Source organism: Sapajus apella, unplaced genomic scaffold, assembly GCF_009761245.1.
Source record: "Sapajus apella isolate SASKATOON/1434 unplaced genomic scaffold, GSC_monkey_1.0 scaffold12, whole genome shotgun sequence".
Classification (NCBI taxonomy): Eukaryota; Metazoa; Chordata; class Mammalia; order Primates; family Cebidae; genus Sapajus; species Sapajus apella.
Window position 1 is genome coordinate 14,896,201 of NW_022436952.1, and position 18,282 is coordinate 14,914,482.

General features: G+C 41.3%; 1 long non-coding RNA gene across 2 annotated transcripts in view; it reads right to left on the reverse strand.

The window, feature by feature from the left end:
* Window positions 1-1,644: 1,644 nt before the first annotated feature.
* LOC116552559 overlaps window positions 1,645-18,282 on the reverse strand; it is a 50,946-nt gene continuing 34,308 nt past the window's right edge. The window contains exons 3-4 of one of the 2 annotated variants that reach the window (XR_004269442.1): window positions 2,933-3,037; window positions 1,645-1,984 (exon numbers count right to left, since the gene is read on the reverse strand). This is a non-coding gene — a long non-coding RNA (uncharacterized LOC116552559). Of the gene's footprint in view, window positions 1,985-2,932; window positions 3,038-8,974; window positions 9,367-18,282 lie in introns of those variants that run through there. The other variant, XR_004269443.1, reaches the window with a different exon arrangement.

Consider the following 18,282-nt stretch of genomic DNA (forward strand, 5'->3'; position numbering starts at 1 on the left):
CTCCAGAGGCACAGACTCAAGGATCTGCCTTATCATGGAAATGATTTCGTACTTCTGCCCCTCTGTGCTTTAACCCTTACTGCACCATCAAGGTCATTCCACAGCTCTCCAGGCTGATCGCAGCCCTGTCTTGTCACCAGCACAGGCAGCAGAGGGCATTTTGATGAGCCATGAGAGGTAGGAATTTGACATTCCGACTGCCCTGTCCACTGGGGTGCTTTCTCCTACCTCCACGCCCGAGAGGAACACGGTATTTTCTGGGTACCTCAACACACCTCTGTTGCTGATGACTTGTGCTGTATATATTCACATGCACATCTGCTCCCTGGACACCTGTGACCTCTGTGCTGGCAGGGATTGTGTTTTATTCATTTGCTTTTCCCCAGCACCTAGTCCATAGTAGCCCCTCAAATGTTTGCTGTATGAATACATGAATGAATGAATGAATGAATCAACCAATGAATATAGGAATTTAATCTGTGGCTTTGCACAAGTAAGCATGGCACCACAACTGGCCGGCACTGAGTTACTGCCGGTAAAGTGGGTATGTGCAAGTAGAGGCACCAAAAAATTAGTAGGAAACTGGAAAACAGAGTGTTGTATCCAGTGGCATCCAGCTTCATCCTGGTGAAGCAAGGTGGGTATTAGCAGCCCCACCTGCTGGAGATGTCTTCTATGTGCCTGGGTCCCAGACCGAGACCTTTCCTGAATCCGCACTGCAGCGTCCCAACTGATGGCTTTATTTCTACCTCCATTTCCAGGAATGGGAGCCTGGTCCTAGTCTACCTCCATTTCCTGTTTAGAGCCCAGCCTTTGCCCAACTCCTCACCAACCCCTTTCTTCTAGAGGCTTCCCTGCATCCCCAGCTCTAAAACATCCGGACTTGATGGGCAATAGCTTGGTGTGAAGAGCATCAGGAAATCTCATGGCCAGATTGGACCCCTGTGGCCTCAGACACCAGCCTCAATCAGATCTACATTCAAAATGTCTCCTGCCTCTCTTTTCCCAAAGCCCACTGGGCAGCCTAATCCCACAGCCAGAGGTGTGTGGGGGAGGCGAGGGCCCCGATGCTGGAGTAGACATTTCTGGGTTTGTATCTTGGCTCTGACACTGACCAGCGGAGTGGTCTTGGGGAAGTTATTTCATCTCCGTTTCCTCATCCGTCAACTTATAATACGATCTCATCGGGAAGAGAGAATTAAGTGAGATCACTTAGCAGATACACAAAAGCATTATCAATTCTTTTCCCTTATGTTCTTGGGCCCCTACCTCTTCCTGAATTTATCCTTCTCCACTTTGAAATGCAGGATTCAAAGTGCCTTGCAAGGCTGAGGAAAAGCCAGAGGGGCATCCTCTTGTCTGCAGAGTCTGACTCCGCAGCCAAGCCTTTCTGAGTGGCCGCTCTCTTGTATGCTGGGGAAGGGAGGGTGACATTAACCAAAAGGACCCAGCAGCAGACACCAGGAAAAGACAAGCACATGGAGAGCACAAGTTGCTGAAGAGGGCACAGGCGGCGCAGCACATTCTGCCCAAGCTGGAGAGACAAACATGATTAGGAAGAGGCAGGATGAAATATACTCCTGACGTCAGTGGGCAAGAGGGGACGAAGCAATAAAGGGAAAATGATGTAAAGGAAAACCGGAATTTCATTTTCACGGTTGGTTCTTAATTACTGAGGCTTGGTGGGAGGTTACACTTGTACCGAATGTAACACCCAGAGTACGTGGCCGCTCCTCTCTTCCTGGAAACAGAGTGATGGTTGCTGTTCACTTTCCAATCCATTCAGCAAGTCCCTGGTGGGATCCTTCAGAAAGAGAGGTGCTCTGTGAAAGGGCGACATACATTATGCTGCTACAGTTTCCTGCCCTTTCCACTTGTTTCCACTTCTGTCTCCTTCTCTTGTCTTTTACCACAGCCAAGTACGTAGAATTACTGAGATTCAGTGATGATTGTCCTCAATTTCCAGTTTAATTCAGATTGCTTTCTGTGAGAAAAAAATATCTCAAGGTTGTCCTTCCTTCCTTCCCTCCTTCCTTCCTTCCTTCCTTCCTTCCTTCCTTCCTTCCTCTCTCTTTCTCACTTTCGAGACAGAGTCTCACTCTGTTGCCCAGGCTGGAGCTTACTGGTGTGATCTCAGCTCACTGCACACTTCGCTTCCTCAGTTCAAATGATTCTCCTGCCTCAGCCTCCCGAATAGTTGGGATTACAGGCCCCCACCACCGTGCCTGCTAATTTTTATATTTTTAGTAGAGGTGGGGTTTCGCCATGTTGGCCAGGCTGGTCTCGAACTCCTGACTCCAAGTGATCCGCCTGCCTTGGCCTCCCAAAGTGCCAGGATTACAGGTGTGAGCCTCCACGCCTGGTTTCCAGGTTGATCTTTCAAGAAGAATCATTTAGTTACCTTTTGTGTTGTTTCCCCAATATCACCTATAATATGTTAATCACAAGAGGGGATGCAGGAGGAGTTAAGATGAGCTACTCAGTCCACATAGTCCTGTAAGAGTCTCAGGGATGTAGACAAATGATCCCAAAACAAGACATACTAAAGCTGCCACAAAGGGCTGTTCAACATGCTATGGGAACACCAAGAAACCAGTGACTGACAGTCACAAAAGAAACTGCTTGAACTGTCTTAAAGGATGAACTCCTTTGCTCAGATTTAGGGATGGTCAGAAAACATTCCAAATGGCGAGAGCAATTCAACAAAGGCTCAGATGCGTGGATTGGCCTAACTTACTGGACAATCTGGTTTGGCTAGAGTACCGGGTATTTGAGGAAGTAGCAAGAGCTGGAGCTACGTAGATTAGCTGAAGCCTGATTACTGCATTCACAAACACTGAGCAGCTGCTATGCACCAGGGGCCATTCTCTCTGCTTGGGACAGAGCAGTCCTTGAGAGCACCGTGGGCCCTGCCCTTTCAGGGAACACCCACCATGAGGCCTGCACAGGGAGAGGAGCAATTGGGTGCCAAATCAGGAAGTGTCTTTCAACACTGGGCAAGGGAATGCGATCCTCCTGCAGTAGGAGCTCAGGGACCCTTGAAAGATTTTAAAGAAAGGAACGTCATGCTCATTTTGACACTGTAGAGAGTTCATGGAAGATGAGTAACACCAGGAACAGGAGACCAGTGAGGAGGCTACTGTGATAATCCAAGTGGCGTATGACAAGAAACAGCTAAGCAGAAGAGGTTTATCAGGAAGTGATCTGGATAGACAACCATAACATAACAGCAAAATGACAGCCGCTCTCAAGCAGAGACCCCTCTTTTAAAGATAGAGTAAAATACACATAAAATTTACCATTTAACCAGTTTTTCAGTGTATAAAGCAGTTACATTTGGTACATTCACAGAGTTGTACAACTATCACCACTGTTTTGTTCCAGAATATTTTCATCACCCTGAAAAGAAACTCCAGACTCATGAAGCAGTCGCTCCCCATTCCCTTCTCCCTCACCCCCTAGCAATCATCAGGCTGCTTTCTGTCTCTATAGATTTGCCTACTCTGAATACTTCATATAATTAGAATTATACAATGGGGGGGGTTTTGTGTCTGGATTCTTTCACTTAGGATAATGTTTGCAAGATTCATCTGTGTTGTAGCACAGATCAGTTACTTCATTCCTTTTTATGGCTGAATAATATTCCATTATATGGATATACCGTATTTCATTTATCTATTCTTCAGTTGATGAACATTCAGACTGTTTCTGCCTTTCGACTATTGTTAGCAGTCTGTGCTACTGTGAACATTCATGTACAAGTTTTTGCTTAAACAGCTATTTTCAGTTCTTTAGGGTATATGCCCGGAAGTAAAATTGCTGAGACTCCTCTTTTTAATTTAAATCTTTCCGCTCCCAGGAAAATTCATTTTTTTGGAAAACTTACACAAATGCTTTGTTCACTTGCTGGGGGGTTATGAATGATAGGGGAGATATTTATTTCAGTTTGTGACTTCACTGGCATCAGTTTCAACCCTAAGCTTTTGCTCAGGGCCTGGCTGACTCTGATCTGCAAGAAGTGATCTCCAGCTGGGGCCTGAGTTTGTTGAAGTGGCCACAGAAGCAGATTGGCGTGGGCTCCTTGATCTAGAGACATAGGTCAAATTTCTTGACCAAAATAGAGTCCATAATGTCTGTCCTGATTTCCTGTCTGGGTTATTCAAGGAAAGCCTGAGGGGACCAGTGTTGATAATTAGAGACTCTCAGCTTCTGACCTCAGCACCTGCTTCAGGATTTCAGATGATTATCATTCCATGGCCATTTGGAGGACAAACTTCATTAGGCATAGTATGGTCTTCTAGAATGACTAAATGACGTTTAGCGATACCTTAGCCATTTTGCTTTTACATGTGAGTTGGGGGGATGATAAATGCTGTCTGAATTTTTATAGCTGTACTGATATGGGCTAGTGGAAATAACATCTCCTCTGGCCCTGACAAAGCTGAATTTGAATTATGTCACTTAGTAACTATATGACCTTGGGCAAGTTATTTAAACTCTCTGAGCCTAACATCCCTCATTTATAAAATAAAATTAATAATAACATCTGTAGATGGATGTCTTGATTTTGGCTGAGGCCCCAAAATACTGAGAAAAAAAAATAATAGGCAAGCTTTCCCCTTTTGCAAAAAGTAAGATAGTAGAACGCATTTGCAAGACTTACAAAGAGGCATCCTGGAACCAGTTCTGTGACCTTTAGCTCTGTCTACCTCAAAGGTATGACCCAGGCTGAAGTTGTAAAGTCCAGAAGTTGAAATTAGATTTCTTGGAAAGAGTTGTCAGTGAGATAGGAGTTTTATTCTTTCCTTGGGCGAGAGCTAAGAAATGTTTTCCTTTCACTACAAATTTAGTGAGAAAGCTCCAAAGAAACGCTAATTCCTAAAATTAGGAATAAGATAAGGATGTTTGCTTCATTACTCCTATCTAACATTTTATTGAAGGTTGCAGCCAGTGCAATAAGGCAAGAAAAAAGAAGTAAAAGGCATATGCATTGTAAAAGAGAAATACAACTATTTCTATTCACAGATGACATAATTTTCTACACAGAAAATCTCAGAGAATCTGCAAAGAAAGCTATGAGAGCCAATAAATGAGATTAGTAAGACTGCAAGATACCAGGTCTAAAACCAAAAATCAATTGTATTTTTATACACTGATAATTAATGGGGAACTAATTTTTTAAAGTATTTTCTTAATATCCAAAGACCTGAAATATTTAGTTATAAATATAATATAATATGTATAAGATCTAGATGTTGAAAGCTATAAAACACTGCTGAAATAACAAAGAAAACCTAAAGAAGGTTATGGTCAGACTGGAAGACTCAGAATTGCCAAGATGGCAATTCTTCTCAAAATGGACTATTGATTCATTGCAATTCCAATGCAGCAGGATTTCTTTTGTAGCAATAGAAAAGTTGATTCTAAAATTTATATGGAAAGGCAAAGCAATAATTTTGAAAAAGGTCAAAATTTGAGGACTCACACTATCTGATTTAAAGGCTTACTCTAAAGCTGGATTAACCAAGACAATGTGATATTGTCGAAACAAAATACACAGATCAAAGAAATCAACTAGAAATCCAGAAACAGACCCACATATATATATAATCAATTGATTTTCAACAAAGATACAGGCAAGTCAATGGAGAAAGGATAGTTTTACAACAAATGGTGCTAAAACAACTAGACATCTATATGCAAAAGTGAACCTTGTTCTATTTGTTGCACCATGTACAAAAATTAACTCAAAGTGGGTTATAGACTTTCATGTAAAGCCCAATACATAAAACCTTTAGAAGAAAATGTAGGAGAAAATTGTTGTGATCTTGGGTTAGGCAAAGATTCTGTAGTTACAAAACTAAAAGCATGATTCATAAAAGATAGGATTGCTATGTTAGACTACATCAAAGTTGAAAACTTCTGCTCTTTAAAAGGCACTGTTAAAAGAAGGAAGAGACAAACTACAGACTGGGAGAAGGCAGAACACTTATCTGATCCATACTATATAAAAAACTCTCAGCCAGGTGTTGTGGCTCATGCCTGTAATCTCAGCAGTTTGGGAGGCTGAGGTGGGCAGATCACGAATTCAGGAGACAGAGGCCATCCTGGCTAACACAGTGAAACACTGTTTCTACTAAAAATATTAAAAAATTAGCCAGGTATGGTGACATGCATCTGTAGTCCCAGCTGCTCAGGAGGCTGAGGCAGGAGAATTGCTTAAACCTGGGAGGTGGAGGTTGCAGTGAGCCAGGAACGTGCCACTGCACTCCCGCCTTGGTGACAGAGTGAGACTCTGTTAAAAAAAAAAATAAATAAATAAATAAATAACCTCTAAAAACTCATTACGTTAAAAAAACATAATTACATAATTTAAAAGTAGGCAAAGATTTGAACTGATGCTTTATCAAAGGTAATATATGGATGGCAAATAAATAGATGAAGATATGCTCAATGTCATTAGTTATTAGGGAAATGCACATTAAAACTATAAGATACGGCTCTACATTTATTAGATTAGCTAAAAAAAATTCAACAATACTAAGTGCTGGAAAAGATGTGGGACAGCAGGAACTTTCACATTGTGCTGGTGGATGCAAAATGGTATAGATACAGCTGCTGTGGAAAACAGTTTGGCAGTTTCTTGTGATACTATCCAGCAATCCTTTTTTTTTTTTTTTTTTTTTGAGACAGAGCCTCACTCTGTCACCCAGGCTAGAGTGCAGTGGTACAATCTCAGCTCACTGCAACCACCACCTCCTGGGTTCAAGTGATTCTCATGCCTCAGCTTCCTAAGTAGCTGGGACTACAGGTGCACACCACCATGCCTGGCTAATTTTTGTATTTTCAGTAGAGACAGGGTTTCACCATGCTGGCTAGACTGATCTCAAAATCCTGGCCTCAAGTGACCCACCTTCCTCAGCTTCCCAAAGTGCTGGGAGGGCTACACCTGGCCATTATCCAGCAATCCTACCATCCCGTTCCTAGGTATTTACCCAAGTGAAATGAAAACTTGTGTTCACGCAGAAACCTATAAAATGATTTTTTATAGTGGCTTTATTCATAATTGTCAAAAACCAGAAACAACCCAAAATCCCATCAATTAATGAACAGATAAGCAAACTTCGGTACATCCATACAAAGCAGTACACCTCAGCAATAAAAAGGAGCAAATGACTAATCCTGACAACATGGGCAAATTGCAAAAACATTACGTTAAGTGCAAGAAGTCAATCTCGAAGGCTGCATGTTGAATAAATCCATTTATATGATATTCTGGAAAAGGCTAACCTTTAGGGACAAATAAGAGAACAGTGGCTGCGGAGCCTAGGGAGAGGGAAGCAGTTGATTACAAAGAGAGGCGAGGAAATACCGGGCAAGGATGAAACTATTCTGTATCTTGATGGTGTGGGTGGTTGTATTACTGTATTTATTTTTCAAAGCTCATAGAACTGTATGCTAATAAGGCGAATTTTACCGTATGTGAAATGTGCATCAATTAAAATAAGCATAGTTGAATGTAAAAGAAAAAAGAGGTGGGCGTTGGAGGGTTGACAACGAAAAGGCCAAACATTGGGAATTATTATAGATTTCTCTGGAGAGAATTATGGTGTGATGGTAGCCCCATTCTCCTCTCAGGAGAAAGGAGGGCATGTTTTTTCCTCACCTCAAGCCTAATGAGAGAAGCACTGAATAGACTACCCACTAAGAGAGTTCAATATGTGTCCTATGTGATGGGGAGAAGAGAGGGGTTGGAACCGTAGCTCAAGCTTGGAAGAGAAGGAAAAGTCTTTAATGAAGGAGAGGCTGGCTGCACCCCCCTGTGGCTGGAGAAATCACTGTGTTTGAGGCATCATTGCACTGCTACAAAGGTCAAAATATGCTCTTCCAAATCACTCAGGAAAGGTGGGGTTGCTTTAAAGGAACCCTGCCCATTGAACTTCTTGCATGGAGCAAGGAGATTTCAGCAGAAGAAGGTGGAGGGCATGCTGTCCAGTGCCTGACTGAGGGGGAGGGAGATGATGGCAGTTAGCCTAGGAGACTTACTACCTGGGTCAAAGAATGCAGTTGTAGGGCCCAGGAGGGGGACTTCCGGGATCCCATGCTAGCCCTGAGAGAAGAGTCAGCTCTAGGTACCTGACACAGACAGTACCATGGTCAGCCCAGACTCTTCCTGTACTGCTCCCATCCCCCACAAACCCGGGGGAGCCAAAGAGAGCCAGGCAAGAAGGGTGGAGGTTCCAGGAGGCACCCCCAAGGGTGAGCCATCAGGCAAACCTCCTATGGATTTCTGGAAGCTCCAGTCCAGGGAATCAGTTTCCAAAACTCAGTTAAAAGGAAGATGAAATATAATGAAAGTCATTATTTTTTCTTTTAGATAAATATGAATTATTCACCAAAGATCTAAATTCTGATTTATTACAGCTTGAAATGTATCAAGGAGAAAAAGTGGTGGGTTTTTTTTTCCCCTTTTTGTCTCCATCTCTGGAGGGGAAATATGACCTCACCATGCTCAGCAGTACAAACACTAAGTGTGATGGCCACCTTTAATCATGGAAGAGGGTGAACCACCTATGGGCCAGGGTGCTAAGCAGTGTGGTTATTTACATACTTCTGGAGTTGGTTGTGAATGCTAATGCTCTCATGCCTCTGCTGCCTGAACGTGGGAACTGTCCTCTCCAATAGAGAAAAAATATATATAACCTTTTGTGATGATCTTAATGTCAGCTGTTACATTCCTTTCAAAGGATGTTAGTGGTCTAATTAACTTACCGGCTGATTCTGAAGTCTGACCTTCACAAGTCTGTGAGGTGGTAACGTTCTTTCTGAACCTGGTCGGGGAGGGGTAAGGATGAGATTGTCCTGTGGCCAAGGAGTGAAATCCAAAGATGGGTTTGATGGAGCCCGTGGCTTGGTTGAGGTCCTGTGTATGTTATTCCTTTTGCTCCAAGGGTTGCATTACCCCCTCATGACAAGTCGCTCTTGGAAGTGACTGGTGTATTGTGAGCCCAGCCAAAACAGGTGACTCCAGCCCTCAGAGAGAGAGGGCCCTCCAGTGTCTGAGCTCACTCCACTGTGGAGTCTGCAACAGTGCTTTGTTAACCTGAGGAGTGATGTCAGATTTAATTTTGCTGTCAAGGGCTTTGTAAACCACAGATGAAATGTATTCCAGAACCTAAATAATTCTTGCTGCTGTTATTGTTGTCCCTGAGATCAGGTCTTTTGTGATAATCTTTCATGACACTGGGTAGCGCCGCCCAACCCCCCAGTGAAGGATGACTGGCTTGGCTGGTGTCGGCATGAAGTTAATCCATGCCTTTCTCTCTCTTAGTGTAAATATATCTCTCCTGAGATTTAGCGTCAGACCTAGGATAGGAAAGGCAAGAAAGTGAAAAACATCTCACTTTATACATATGCTGAGTACATTTAAGTGCACCCTAAATACCCACATCTACTGTATTATTTTAATTTAATTTTATTTATTATTATTATTTTTAGAAATGAGATCTTGCTCTGTCATGCAGGCTGGAGTACAGTGGTACTGTCCTAGCCCACTGCAGTCTCAAACTCCTGGGCTCAAGTGATCCTCCTGCTTCAGCCTCCTGAGTAGCTGGAGCAACAGTGGTGCACCACCATGCCTGGCTGATTTTTTTTTTTTTTTTTTTGTAGAGATGGAGTCTTGCCATGTTGCCCAGTCTGGCCTTGAATTCCTGGGCTTAAGTGATGCTCCTACCTCGGCCTCCCAAAGTGCTGGAATTACTGGTGTGAGCCACTGCGCCTGGCCCCTCCACATTTGTTTCAGCCCTCATCACTCAGCTGGTGCAATAGTTACTGGGTTAGGTGCCTGTACTCTTGTGTTAGCTAGGACTCGTTTTTACAAGTGTGAGAAGCCAAGTTGAGGCTTATGTAACTGAAAAGACCAGACAGTGAGAAAGCTTCAGTCATGGCTAGATCCAAGGGTTCAAATCATGGCATCAGGACTCAGTCTCCAATTTTCCTCATTCTGCTTCTGGTTGGTATCATTCTCTATAACAGACGATCCTCCCAAATCTCCAAGATTACTTTATTTCTATAGCCAGGAGTTCAATTCAAGTGCTAAGGCAGCTCATTTTCCCCAAAAGGGACACAAAAAAACCAAAACCCAAAAAACAAACAAACAAAGAAAAACCAAAAACCTCTTCAGACTTAACTACTATTGGTCTCTTATGAGTCACATGCTCATGTCTGAGCCAATCAGTGCATCTGGGAGCTTAAGTGGCCGGGGTCAACACTAGTCCTTGGACTAGGTGTGGGTAGTCAGTTCCAGCTAAACTAAGGGACCAAATGTGAGAAGGGTGGTTCCTGAAGGAAAATCCAGGTGTTGTCATCAAAAGGAAGGGAGTGAATGCTGGACAGAAAACCACAATTATTAAGAGCAAATCTTGGCTCTGCCTGTCTGAGCTCTGTAAGCCTGGGCAAGTTATTGTTGCTGTGCTCCATTTCCTTTTTTTTTTTTTTTATTTTTAATTTTTGAGACAGGGTCTCACTCTGTTGCTGGGGCTGGAGTGCAACGGCACAATCACAGCTCACTGCTGCCTTGATCTCCTGGGTTCAGGTGATCTTCTCACCTCAGCCTCCTGAGTAGCTGGGATTACAGATGTGTACCACCACAATGGGCTAATTTTTTATAGTTTTTATAGAGACATGGTCTTACGACGTTGTCCAGGCTGGTCTCGAACTTCTGGGCTTAAGTGATCTGCCTGTCTTGGCCTCCCAAAGTACTGGGATTACGGGTGTGAGCCACCATGCCTGGCCAATTTCCTTGTTTTTTAAATCAGGGAAATAGTAGTTCGTAAGATTAAATGAGGTGATTGACGTAAAGTGCTTAATGCAAACAGTAAACACTCAGTTAAATGTCATATGTTACAATCATAACATTAGCTACTATTTTTATTATGAAAGCTTCCTGATAGATAATAAACTAATCTAATAAATGGACAAAATCTCTGTATTTCTGGTGTCTAGTATAATGCCCAACACATAGGAAATATGCAGCAAATGGCTGTGGAATGGATTAATAAGGACACTCAAAACCTTGAAATCATCAAGTTATCTCTCACTATAAAGAAACAATATAGAGAATTTAGGTTCATTTTCTTTTATTATTTTGAAATATGTCAAACATTCAAATGAATGAATAAAACATGTAATTACATCCTAAAGAATAATACCGAGGTGAGACCCAAGTGACTACCAACCAGAGATTTGCAGAGGGGTCTTCACAAATCGTTGAAAAAGTAACCAAAAGAAACAGACGTGTAAATAACAAATGATCGAATTAGCAGATGAAGACATTAAACAGTAATTATAGTTAGCCTCCCTTATTCATAGGGGATAAGTTCCAAGACCCCCAGTGGATGCCTGAAACCATAGATAGTATCAAACAAAGGCAGATACTTTTTGATTTTGTTTTTGAGAGCATGTGTGTTCTTCGCTGTGTATACTACACCTGGTTATATCATATGCCCTGCAGTATTGCCACGTGACAACAGAACTATCTGTCCTTCCATGTTTTATGCCCTGGTGCTCCTTTGCACTTTTATGAGTGTAGGTTTTATTGCACATCTTCTCCCAGAAAAGCCAGGTTTCATTGCTTTGGAGGGTGTCCTTTCTCCTTGGTGACTTCTTCAACTTTGCCAGAAATGTGGCAGCAACTTCTTCATTGGCAGATGCAGCCTCTCTAGTAATATTTATATTTTTCAGTCCAAATCTATTCCTGGATCTGTTTAACCATCCCTCACTTGCAGTAAATGGCTTGGTGTCACTAATTTCGGGGGATCTCTTGCTGAAGTCTTTGTATGAACTCAATGCTTTCTGCTGCAACATGTTACCATCAATCAGAACACATTTCTGTTCATGTCTTCCACCCACAAATTTAATTCCTTTTCATCTTAACTAAGCACTTCCCATGCACTATGGCCATAACTTTTGTAATGTGAGGTGCAACAGCAAAACTAGCATGAATCTCTTTTTCCTTCTTCACAATTTCATGGATAGAAGATTCATTCTTACCGTAGGTCTTAGCAACCTCAGCATAAAATTTTTTTCTTTCCTTATTAAGTCAAGAACTTTCATCTTTTTTGCTCAAAGGAAGCACTTTGTGCTTCTCTTTGGCATATTTGAATTGCTAGCAGCACTCCTCTTGCACTTTGGGGCCATTATTAAGTCAAATAAGAGTTCCTTGAACATGAGAACTGCCACACCTATATCTGACAGTGGATCTGATAACTGAGCAGGCTACTAAGTGACAGGCAGGGTGGGTAGTGTAGATGGCATGGATACACTGGACAAAGCAATGATTCACGTCGTGGCCGGGACAGAGCAGGGTGGTGTGAGATTTTATCATACTACTCAGAACAGCGTGTACCTTAAAACTTATGAATTGTTTATTTCTGGGATTTTCCGTTTAATATTTTAGAACTTCAAGTGATCATGGGTAACTGAAACCATGGAAAGTGGAACTCCAGATGAGGGAGGACTACTGTATAAATTTGCTCCAGACATTAAAAAATGTGGAGGAGAACATGAGCATAACGAGGAGAGAATGGGAGGTATAAAAAGAAACCAACTACAGTTTGGGTGACAGAGCAAGACCCCATCTCCAAAACAATTTTAAAAATAAAAATAGATGTAAAGCAACCAAATGGAACTTTAAAAAAATATAAATTTAAAATATCTGAAATGAAAAATATATTGAATGGCTGGTCTGGCATGCAAGGAGCTTAGAAATTAGCACTCCATCCTAGACAGCAAGTAAAAGTTTTACAAACTGAAAAATCAAGTCTTCTAGATCTGTCAGAGAAGTAAGGTCCTAAGGCAAACTGCTCTCCCCAAAATTAGAGAGATAGACAAACAGATACAGAGAATCACAGCCTACCAGAGCAGAAACCGTCAGGAGCCAGCACTAGGGTAGGAAAAACTAAATTGTAATTGACAGATTCTTGGAGGGTCAGTATGGACAGATCTGAAAGTTAAAAACTCCAGGGGACCCAATGATAGAGGAACCCCCCTGCTTTTGTAGTTTTACCTGCAGGAACACCACCTGGACCTCATAGTCAATATCGGATGAAAACTGCCTCAAGCTTCTGGCAGGAGAAGGAGAAAGGAACCATGTTGAAATGTGCCAGTGTGTGCGTGTGTGTGTGTGTGTGTGTGTGTGTGTGTGTGTTTTGTTCCTTTCAGATCCAGACCTACAGAACGTTCTGTTTTTCCTAACAAGGCCTACCCTTAGAAGTAACTATTTTACCAGAGCCTAGCCTGCTGGGATGTGCCAGAGCTGAACCTACCTGGAGAAAGGAAATTACCCAACTCCAGCTCCCTTTAGCTTTCTACATGGCAGAAGGGAAATACCCAGTTCCAGCACCATCTAGCCATCCTGTCCCACATAAGGAGTGGAGGTTGGGGACATCTGAGAAACAATGGTGAAATTCACAGTCCAGGGGTAAAGGCTCACCAAAAGACAAAGACCTAACTGTAAAATTATAGAAGTATTCCCTTCCCTCCCCCCTACTGTACTTCTATATTACTTTTTCAATATTTTATTTTATTTTTAAATTTTAGTTAGGGTCTTGCTTTGTTACCCAGGATAGAGTACAGTGGTGTAATCATAGATCATCACCATCTTGAACTCCTGGGCTCAAGGGATCCTCCTGCTTCAGCCTCCCACGGAGCAGGACTGCAGGTGCATGCCACCATGCCTAATTAAAAATTTTTTTTTGTAGAAACAGGGTCTTGCCATGTTGCCCAGCTGAGTCTCCAATTTCTGACCTCAAGCAATCCTCCCACCTCAGCCTCCCAAAACACTGGGATTAAAATGTGAGCCACCATGCTCGGCTCACCTCTGTATTACTAAAGGCCTATTTAGTGCAGTTCCTTTTACCCAGTACATCATGTCCACCTTCCAACAAAAAATTACAAGGCACAGTATGCTGAGCATGGTGGCTCATGCCTGTAATGCCAGTCCTTTGGGAGGCCAAGGTGGGTGGATCACTTGAGGTCAAAAATTAGCTGGGTGAGGTGGTGCGCACCTGTAGTCCCAGCTACTTGGAAGGCTGAGGTGAAAGGACCACTTGAACCCAGCAGTTGGAGGTTGCAGTGAGTCAAGATTGTGCCACTGCACTCCAGCCTAAGTGACAGAGACCCTGTCTCAAAACAAAACAAAACAAAACAAAACAACAATAAGGCATACTAAAAGACAACAAACAAACAAAAAACCCATCATTTGAAGAGCCTAAACAAGCATCAGCTCCAGGATCAGATATGGTAGGAACACTGAAATTATCACAGAAATAATTTTTTTAAATGATGATGAATATGCTGAGGGCTTTAATGAAAAAAAGACAACTTTAAAGAATAAATGAATAATGTAAGCAGAGAAATGAACATTCTAAGACAGAATTAAGAAAAAGTGTTAGAGATCAAAGAAACTGTAATGGAAATGAAGGATGATTTTGGTGAACTCAATACGGCTAAACACATGGCTAAAGAATGATTCTCTGAGCTTGAAGACATGACAATAGGAACTTCCAAAAGTGAAAAGCAAAGAGAAAAAAGACAAAACCACAATGGAATATCCGTGATGAGCTGTGGGACCACTAAAAAAAGGAGTAACATACATAATGGGAATTTTTGTCTTCCACACCTTCTCTGCCTTTTGTGGTATTAATTGAGCATTTTACATGATTCCATTTTCTCTTCTTTCTTAGTCATCAATTTTATTTCTTTTTTTAAACTTTTCTTCAGTGTTGCTCTAGAGTTTGCAATACATATTCACAACTAAGCCAAGTCTTATTTACTTATTTATTTTGAGACAGAGTCTCTGTCATCCAGAGTGCAGTTGCGCGATCTTGGCTCACTGCAACCTCCACCTCCCAGGTTCAAGCAATTCTTCTGCCTCAGCCTCCTGATTAGCTAGGACTACAGGCACATATGACCACGCATGGCAAATTTTAGTATTTTTAATAGAGACGGGGTTTCACCATGTTGGCCAGGCTGGTCTCGAACTCCTGACCTCAAGTGATCTGCCCATCTTGGCCTCCCACAGTGCTGGGATTACAGGCCAGCCACTGTGCCCAGCCCAAGTCACTTTTATTACTGTTATACTGTTTTATGGGTAGTATATATACCTTATAACAGGAAAATATTCCTAATTCCTTCCTGTAATCCTTTGTGTCCTTCCTGTCATTCATTTCACTTATGCATAAGCATATATATATACAAATACATTGCGGTTATTATTATTTTGAACAAATTACTGTCTGTTAGATAAACTAATAATAAGAAAAATGAAACTTTTTATTTTTTTCTTCATTTATACCTTCTTTGATACTCTCCCGTTATGTAGATTCAAGTTTCTGACCTATATAATTTTTCTTTTCTGTGAGAACCTCTTTTAACACTTCTTCAAGGCAGGTCTACTGCCAACAGATTTCCTCAATTTTTGTTTGCCTGAGAAATTCCATATTCCTGGATTCTGTGTCCATGGATTCAAACAACTGTGGGTCAAAAATACTTAAAAAAAAAAAAATGGATGTGCCTGTAGTGAACATGTAAACATTTTTGTCTTGCTACTATTTTCTAAACAATATAGTGTAACAACTATTTACTTAGTATTTACATTGTATTAGGTGTTATAAGTTATCTAGAGATAATTTAAAGTATAGTGGAGGATATGTGTAGGTTTACACAAATATATAATGGAGGATGTTGTGTAGGTTATACAAATACTATACCATATTATATAAGGGGCTTGAGCATCCTAGGACACTGGTATCTCTGAGGATCCTGGAACAAATCCTCCATGGATACTGAGGGGCAACTGAACTTGGGTATAAATCTAACAAAATATGTATAAGATTATTAAAACTACAAAACTAGGTTGGTCTGATGGTACTGGGTTATCAGACTTAATAACACTAGTGTCACTAAAGTTGATATTTTCTATGTTTATGAATAGAAACCTCTATATTGTCAAGATGTTAATTCTTCCCTACTTGATATATAGAGTCAAGGCAATCCCAATGGAAATTTCAGCATGTTATTTTATGGATATAAACAAATTGGTTCTCAGGTTTATATAGAGAGGAAAATGATTCAGAACAGTTAACTCAATATTGACAAAGGACAGAGGTGGAAGACTAACACTGCCCAACTTCAAGACTTACTATAAACTGTGTCATTTACTTACCATGAAGCTACAGTAATCAAGACAATGTGGTATTGGTGAAAAAGTAAACAAGTGGGTCAATGGAACAGATTAGACACCCCAGAAATAGATACAGTCAACTTGTCTTAAAGTGGCAAAGGCAATACAATGGAACAAGGATCGTCTTTTCAGCACATAGTACTGGAACAACTGGACATCTACATACGAAAAATGAATCTGGACTCACGTTATACTCTGCACAAAAGTTAATTGAAAATGGATTATAGACCTAAATGTAAATGCAAAGCTGTAAAATTCCTAGAAGATAGCATAGGAGAAAACATAGATGACCTTGGGTATGTCAATGACTTTTTAGATAAAACACCAATGATGCAATTCATAAAAGAAATAAAGTACTGGGACTACAGGTGCAAATCACCACTCCCAGCTGATACTAATTTTCATCTAGTATCATTTTCTTCTGCCTGAAGAGTCTCTTTTAACATTTCTTGTAATGCAGGTTTGCTTGCGATGAATTCTGTCAGCTTTTTATTATCAGAGAAAGTCTTTATTTGTTCTCTATTTTTGAAATACATTTTTGCTGGCTATGGAACTTAGGGCTAACTGGTTTTGTTAGGTTTTCCTATACCTTTACCACTCATGGCACTTTTTATTCCTTTGTGTAGATTCTAATTTTCTTATTTATTTATTTTTAAAATAAATTATATAATAAATTTCTCATTGATTTTATATGTTAAACTAATCTTGCTTTCTCATGATGTACAGTAGTCCCCACTTATGTGTGGGGAATATGTTCCAAGACCCCCTCAATGAATACTTGAAACTGCAAATAGTATACAAACCCTATGTATGCTATGTATAACTGCAAACCCTATGTATACTATGTATAACTGCAAACCCTATGTATACTATGTTTAACTGCAAACCCTATGTATACTATGTATAACTGCAAACCCTATGTATACGATGTATTTTTCTATGACTACATACCCATGATAAATTTTAATTTATAAATCAGGCACAGTGAGGGATTAATAACAATAACTAATAACATAGAACAATTATAACAATATACTATAATAAAAATTATGTAAGTGTGGTCTCTCTCAGAGTATCTTATTGTATTATACTCACGCTTCTTGTAATAAGTGAGATGAGACAATGCCTGCGTGATAAGATGAAGTGCTGGAGTAGGATGCTGCAGGGTTTCGTCACAATACTCAGAACAACATGCAATTTAAAACATGAATTGTTGGCCAGGCACAGCGGCTCACACCTGTAATCCCAGCACTTTGGGAGGCTGAGGTGGGAGGACCACCTGATGTCAGAAGGTCAAGACCAGCCTGATCCCATCTATACTAAGAATACAAAAATTAGCCAGGTATGATGGCATGTGCCTGTAATACCAGCTATTTGGGAGGCTGAGGCAGGAGAATCCCTTGGATCCTGAAGGAGGAGGTTGCAGTGAGCCGAGATAATACCATTGCACTCCAGCCTGGGTGACAGAGTGAGACCCCATCTCAAAAAAACAACAAACAAAAACCATGAATTGTTTAGTGCTGGCAATAAACTATCTATCTGTTTATTTCCATTTCATATCTTTGGACCACAGTTCACTGCAGGAAAGTCACTAAACCATGGAAAGTGAAACCACAGATAAGGGAGGGATACTACAGGGTACAGTATCGTTTTCTTACGTTGCTGAATAAGATTGCCAATATTTTGTTTATGGTTTTTGAATCCATGTTCATGGGTGAGGCTTACCTGAAATTTTCCTTTTCTTTTTTTTTTGAGACAGGGTCTCGCTGTGTCGCCCAGGCTGGAGTGCAGTGGTGCGATCTTGGCTCACTGCAACCTCTACCTCCTGGGCTCAAGCGATTCTCCTGCTTCAGCCTCCCAAGTAGCTGAGACTATAGGCGTGCGCCACCATGCCCAGCTATGTTTATTTGTAGAGATGGGATTTCGCCCTGTTGCCCAAACTGGTCTCAAACTCCTGGGCTCAAGCAATCTACCCACCTTGACCTCCCAAACTGCCTGTGGCATGAGCCACCACGCCTGGCCCAAACTTTTCCGTTTTG